Source organism: Myotis yumanensis, unplaced genomic scaffold (genome assembly GCF_028538775.1).
Source record: "Myotis yumanensis isolate MYYU_CA2020_CCGP unplaced genomic scaffold, mMyoYum1.0.hap1 SCAF_1, whole genome shotgun sequence".
Lineage (NCBI taxonomy): Eukaryota > Metazoa > Chordata > Mammalia > Chiroptera > Vespertilionidae > Myotis > Myotis yumanensis.
The window spans coordinates 113,779,689-113,787,105 of record NW_027223752.1 but is presented as its reverse complement, the minus strand read 5'-3'; positions in this window follow the sequence as shown (position 1 = coordinate 113,787,105).

The window sequence follows — 7,417 nt, the reverse complement described above, 5'->3', positions numbered from 1 at the left end:
GAGGGCCACTGGGGGCAAGATCAGGCTGGCAGGTGAGGGCAGTTGGGGGCAATCAGGTAGGCAGGCAGGTGAGCGGTTAGGAGCCAGTGGTCCTGGATTGCGAGAGGATGTTCGACTGCCGGTTTAGGCCCGATCCCTGTGTGATCGGGCCTAAACCGGCAATCGGACATCCCCCCAGGGGTCCAGGATTGGAGATGGTGCAGACTGGGCTGAGGGACCACCCGCCCCCCATGCATGAATTTCATGCACCAGGCCTCTAGTATATACTCCTAACGGCTCCTAACTGCTCATCTGCCTGCCTGCCTGATCGCCCCTAACCACCCCTGCCTGCTGGCCTGATTGCCCCTAACTGCCTCTGCCTAGGCCCCCGCCACCGTGGCTTTGTCCGGAAGGACGTCCGGATGGATGTCCGGAAGACATCCAGTCTAATTAGCATATTATCCTTTTATTAGTATAGATTATACAGCATAAGCTTTAAGGTAGAATTGCATTAGTAGAAATAAGAGACATTTCATTAAAACATGTATATTGGTTTGATATGATTCAAATCCACTTGTTTATGACAAAAATCAAGTCTTTAAGAATAAGATTGCTTGCCCTAGCTGGTTTGGCTCAGTGGCTAGAGCTTCAGCCTGAGGACTGTAGGGTCCCAGATTCAATTCTGGCCAAGGGCACATGCCTGGGTTGCGGGCTTGATCCCCAGTAGGGTGTGTGCAGGAGGCAGCTGATCAATGATTCTCTCTCATCATTGATGTTTCTATCTCTCCATCTTCATTCCTCTCTGAAATCAATAAAAATCTATTTAAAAAAATAAAAGAATAAGATTGCTTTGCTATCAAAGCCAAGTAAGGTATGTCATCTGTTGTCCCTGATGAAGTCTGAGCAGCTCAGTTGCTAAGCGACTTCGCTGCGTTATTATCAAATAAAATCCGTGGAGAAGCAACTACGCCCACCATGTATCCTATCTAATAAAGAGGGAATATGCTAATTGACCCTCATGCCGTTGCAAAAGATTGCCCACAGCCAATAAGGAGGGAATATGCTAATTGACTGCCAAGCTTTCAAAGATAGTGGCGCCCACAGACACAAGATGGTGGCGCCCAGCCCTCTCAGCCCCGCCGGGGGTGGCAGGTGTGCGCGTGCCTGCCTCCAAAGACCCCCAGCCCCCTCACCTCCCCAGGCACCCAGGGCTGGCCCAAGGCACAGGCAAGCCAAGGATGGTGGCTGCCTAGCCGCCCAGGGCCAGCCCGAGGCTCAGGTAACCATGGCCAGCCGAGGCTTGCACTGCCAGCAGTGGCGGCAGCAGCGGTGTGATGGGGTGTCGCCTTACCCTGATTGCCGGGTCACCTCCCACTCCTGAGGGCTCCTGGACTGTGAGAGGGGGCAGGCCGGGCTGAGTGCATGAATTTTCATGCACCAGGCCTCTAGTTTAGACTATAAAGACCAAAAGTTGGGGAGTGCTTCTGGGGAAGGAGACAGTGAGGGTCAGTGGCTCGGAGGCAGGGAAGACATGGGAATGCCCAGTGCCTGGAAGCACCGGAGAGTCTGGGATATACAAATCTGCTGGGGGCAGGGTCAGGCCCTGCGCTCAGAGAGGTCAGGTCCAGAGGGAGGGCAGGGGTACAGTTCCCGGGGATCCCCTTCCTGCAAGGATCCTCCTCCTCCCCTTAACCCTTTAACCTGTCCATTTGGATGAAGTGGGTGGGAAGCAGATACGCAATGCCTGGGCGGGACGCCCCTCGGTCCAATCCCTCTCAGGGTGAGGGAGGGGTGTTTGTACTGGTTTATTTGATTCTTCTTACATGTTGAAGGGGGTGGCAGGGGAGTCATCTGCCAGACATGGTTTCCTTCTGCTTGCTCGCCTGAACTGCCCCACGTGATGCTTTTTCCCTTCCTTCCCCGCTACCCCGAGCTAACGCACATGAGATCGTCAGGAACAAAACTGGGGCCCCCATTGTATTGCGTGGAGATTATGCTCCACAGGAACCTGCCTGATCCAGGGAGGGTTGGGATCATTCACTGTAGGAAAGGTTCGATTTAAACAAAGCCACTGCTTAGATAGGAGCCGGTTGAGCCGTTTGTGGAGGGTTTATCATCCCTTCTGGCTGTTTCCTTGGAAACCACAAACTCAAGATAGCAGTGGAATGTTGCATCCCCTTATTTGAAACTCTGGTTCTCTAGGCCAGTGACTTAGATGCCCCAGGAAAGTGTGGGATGTCCCTTTCTTACTGATATCATGCCACACAGCCATGTTTTAGGTAGGCTAGGATTTGGGCTCCTACCTCGGGCTGGCGCAGGCGGCAGGGACGCAGCCTGCTGATTAGTTGTTACATGATGGCATCCCGATCAATTTGCATATTACCCTTTTATTATATAGGATATATTAGATCCATATGTACAAATATAGCTATCTTGCATTTTTAAATGCTTGGCTGTAGGTCCTCTGAAGGAAGGCTAGGGTAGGGTTGGGGGGTATTGGTGACAATCACATTTTTATTAAATTAACATGAGGGTGGGGAGAAGAGAGGGTACAAATTGATGGAAGGAGATTAGACTTTGGGAGGTGAGCACACAATAGAGTATACAGATGTATTATAAAGTTGTATACCTGAAACTTATATGTTATTAACCAACTAGAGGCCCAGTGCACGGATTCGTGCACTGGTTGGGGGTCCCTCATCCTGGACTGTGCCCTCTTGCAATCCGGGACCCCTTGGGGGATGTAGGACTGCCGGTTCTGTGGGGATCAGGCTGAAACCGGCAGTCCTACATCCCCCAAGGACTATAGCAGTGTGTGAAGCGGCCAAACCCTAGCAGGGTTCAGCACTCGGTGGACCTAACCACTTGCCGCTCGCTCCTAGCCGCTCGCCGCTCGCTTCTTAGCACTGCTGTGGAGGCAGGAGACACCGCCACTGCGATCGCCGGCTGTGAGCCCAGCTTCTGGCTGAGGAGTGCTCCCACTGTGGGAGCGCACTGACCACCAGGGAGCAGCTCCTGCATATGATCTGCCTCTTTTCTCACCTGGCACACCTACTTACCAATCCCAGACATGCCCCCTGGTGGTCAGTGCGTGTCCTAGTGACCAGTCTTTCTGGTCGTTCCATCATAACGGTTGCTCAGGCTTTTATATATAGAGAGGTTTCCCCCAATAAATTTAATATAATTAATTAATTAACATGAACTGATATCTAAAAGTAGAAAATAAATTATAAAGAGGAAACCTTAGGGGGAGGTGTGTTATGGGTTGTATTTTTGTTTTTTGCTTTTATTTTTTTAAAATGTGTTTTTATTGATTTTTAGAGAGAGAGGGAGAGGGATAGAGAGATAGGAACATCAATGAGAGAAACATCATTCATTGGCTGCACACCCCCCACTGGAGATCAAGCCTGCAACCCGGGCATATACCCTGACCAGGAATCAAAACAGTTACCTCTTTGTTCATGGGTCAACACTCAACCACTGAGCCACACCGGCTGGACTGTTATTTGCTTTTTAAGCATAGGTTTCAGGTCTCTGTCTAGAAAACATCTCCCTCCCACCTTCTTCACCAGACACATCTGACTCTTCCTTACGGTCTTAGCTCAAAAGTCATTTCCTCAGCAACATCTTCTGTGACTACTCCCTAAACGGAATAAGACTCCCTGTTATTCTCACAGCACCCTCTTATTTTTTACCAAAGAGCTGATCATAACTTGCAACTTTGCCTAATGTCTGCCTGCTCTCTGAGACTATAAGCTCCAGGAAGGCAGGAACCATATCTGTCCTGTTGGTCCCTGGACCCTCAGTGCCAGCAGTGGTTCTCAACCTTCTGGCCCTTTAAATACAGTTTCTCATGTTGTGACCCAACCATAAAATTATTTTCTTTTTTTTTCTTTTCTTTTTTTTAATATATTTTATTGATTTTTTACAGAGAGGAAGAGAGAGAGATAGAGAGTCAGAAACATTGATGAGAGAGAAACATTGATCAGCTGCCTCCTGCACATCTCCCACTGGGGATGTGCCCGCAACCCAGGTACATGCCTTTGACCGGAATCGAACCTGGGACCCTTCAGTCCACAGGCCGACGCTCTATCCACTGAGCCAAACCAGTTTCGGCCATAAAATTATTTTCATTGCTAATTCATAACTGTAATGTTTGCTACTGTTATGAATCATAATGTAAATATCTGATATGCAGGATGGTCTTAGGCGACCCCTGTGAAAGGGCCGTTTGGCCGCCAAAGGGGGTCTCGACCCACAGGTTGAGAACCGCTGACCTAGAGCCTTGTATCTAGTAGGCTGGCCCTTCATAAATGTGTGGTGAATGACTAAATCAATGAAGACAGTCATCTTAACTTAGGGGCCTCTATCTTACCTTTTCTCCTGACTTGTTTATATCTGTTCTTGTCTAAGAATAGAGATACTTCCAAAGCTGTGATTGGAATTTCTTGTTGTTGTTAATCCTCACCGAAGGATATTTTTTCCATTGATTTTTGTTTTTTATTTTTTTTCCCTATTGATTTTTAGACAGAGAGTGGAAGGGAGGGAGAGATAGAGGAGAGAAATATTGATTGGTTGCTTCTGGCACATGCCCCAACCAGGGATGGGGGATGGAACTTGCAATCCAGGTGTGTACTCTTAACCAGGAATTGAACCTGCAACACTTTGGTGCTGGTTGATGCTCTAACCACTGAGAACACCAGCCAGTGCATGGAATTGTATAACCTTTCCCCCGGAACAACTTTACTCCTCTCAAAACATTGCTCCAAAATATTTACTGCCTATAAAAGAGACATGTTGTGCTATAGACATACTTTGGCTATAAAAAATCCAAAAAAGTTCTTACTGACATTTTTTCCAAAAGACAAACAGATACAGAGTAAAGAGGTCATACTGCTATCCAATGTTGTAAGTTAAAAATTATTTTTTTGTTTACTCATAGGCCACATCCTATAATCACTAGGATGGCTGAAGGTGAGCTCTGTAAGGTGAAAAATCTTACCCTGTATAGATAACATTTTGCTCCATTACCCAGTACTACAGGAAGTGGTCCTTACCATAGCTATTTTCTGCTTTTAAAAAAAGTTAAAATATGATCGGCCTCTTTTCTCACCTGTCACACCTACTTACCAATCCCAGATCACAGGTTAACTACTATACTTTGGCTCAGTGGATAGAGCGTCAGCCTGTGGACCAAAGGGTCCTGGGTTTGATTCTGGTCAAGGGCACATACCTTGGTTGCAGGCTCCTCCCCAGCCCGGGTCCTGCCAGGGCTCTTGCAGGAGGCAACCAATTGATGTGTTTCTCTCACATCAATGTTTCTCTCTAACTTTCCCTCTCTCTCCCACTGTCCCTAAAAACCAATGGAAAAATATCCTCAGGTGAGGATTAACAACAACAACATATATAATTTCAGAGAGGAAGGGAGATAGATAGATAGAGAGAGAGAGAGAGAGAGAGAGGGAGAGAGAGAAACATTAATGATGAGAATCATTAATCAGCTACCTCCTGCAAGTCCCACACTAGGGATTGAGCCCGTGAGCCTGTAACCTGGGCATGCACCCTCACCAAGCATCGAACCGCGACATCCTGCTTCACAGATCGAAACTCAACCACTGAGCCACCCCAGTAGGGCTATATTATGTTATTTTTTAATTTTTTAAAATATATATTTTATTGATTTTTTACAGAGAGGAAGGGAGAGGGATAGTTAGAAACGTCGATGAGAGAGAAACATCGATCAGCTGCCTCCTGCACGCCCCCTACTGGGGATGTGCCCGCAATCAAGGTACATGCCCTTGACCAGAATCGAACCCAGAACCCTTGCGTCTGCAGGCTCTATCCACTGAGCCAAACCGGTTTGGGCTATATTATGTTATTTTTATACCTGATACTTGTGTCTAGAGTTTACCCAACACTCTGAATTATAATTGCTTCCTTGTTAGTCTCTCCCATTAGACCATGAACTCTTTGAGGGCAGGGACCATGTCTTATTCATTATTCTCTTCAGAACCAACACAATATACAGTACACAGTAGGAGGTGCTCAATGTTTGCTGAAAGAATGGATCTGTCCTTTTCTAGCATGGGCAAAGTCCAATTTTTACCAAAGAATACCAAACAGGTTTGGTTACCTTAGATATTTAATTACTTGTGAGAAACATTCAATATAAGAGAGAGGTACCTAAATTACATTGCATTGCTTTCATTCACTTTGACTTATGTGTGTTAAGGGGGAGGCCAGAGCAAACAGAACCTTATTTGAGCCAGTTTCAATTTCCACCTTTATAAAAGCTTTTGCTAAAGTTGCCAATGGGAAGCAGAACTGACAGATTTGAGTTCCATCTCTTATTTCCCTAGTCCAGTGGTCGACAAACTGCGGCTCAGCAAACCGAGGCTCGCAAGCCACATGCGGCTCTTTAGCCCCTTGAATGTGGCTCTTCCACAAAATACCGGCTCTTCCACAAAATACCGACTTCTGCGCATGGGCCACGAAGTTTCAGTCTAACTGTACATGTGTGCCCGCATGTGGTATTTTGTGGAAGCGCCACACTCAAGGGGCCAAAGAGCCGCATGTGGCTCGCGAGCCACGGTTTGCCGACCACGGCCCTAGTCTAACAGCAGAGAAAATCTGAAGGGCAAAAAGCAGAAGGAGAGCCCTAGCCGGTTTGGCTCAATGGATAGAGCATCAGCCTGCGGACTGAAAGGTCCCAGGTTTGATTCTGGTCAAGGGCATATGCCCGGGTTGTGGGCTCAATCCCCAGTTGGGTGTGCAGGAGGTAGCCAATCAGTGATTCTCTCTCATCATTGGTGTTTCTATCTCTCCCTCTCCCTTCATCTATTAAATCAATAAAAATATTTTTTTTAAAAAGCAGGAGAGACAAAAGGCTCAAGCCCACTGGGAGGGAGGGAGTATGTTGGCTATAAATGCTAATCATCTGTGTCAAGTCCTAGCCAGAAGAAATCTCTAGGTTTCAAAATTTTCCTCTTCCGGTCCCACACTGTCCCTCAAGATGGGGAGAATGCCTCTGGGCTGGGCCCAATAGTGAGGCTCACCTCCCAATTTCCCAGACTGCCTCTGGCCACTTTTCTGCCTCCACAAAAGGCACAAAATTCAACTTCTCAAAAGAATCACCATCACTTGGAATGGATGAGAGTGAAATGTAGGGTTCGGGGAGTGGATCTCCCCCTTGCAGCAGGTTCTTGCTTCACAAAGATTGAAGAATAAAATTCACGGACTAAAAGGACTTGTTAGTAAAAGAGTGGAAATTTATTGGAAGCAAATACAAACTCCCACGTAGGTAGAGGTTCCCAATGGGGTAACCATCCAAGCCCCCTTTTCTAAGGTTTTAAAGGCTGAAAGTTCTTTGTCTATCTATGCTTCCTGACCCTGTGCTTTTCTAATTGGTCACTCTTTGCATAATATAAGTTTCAAAGTC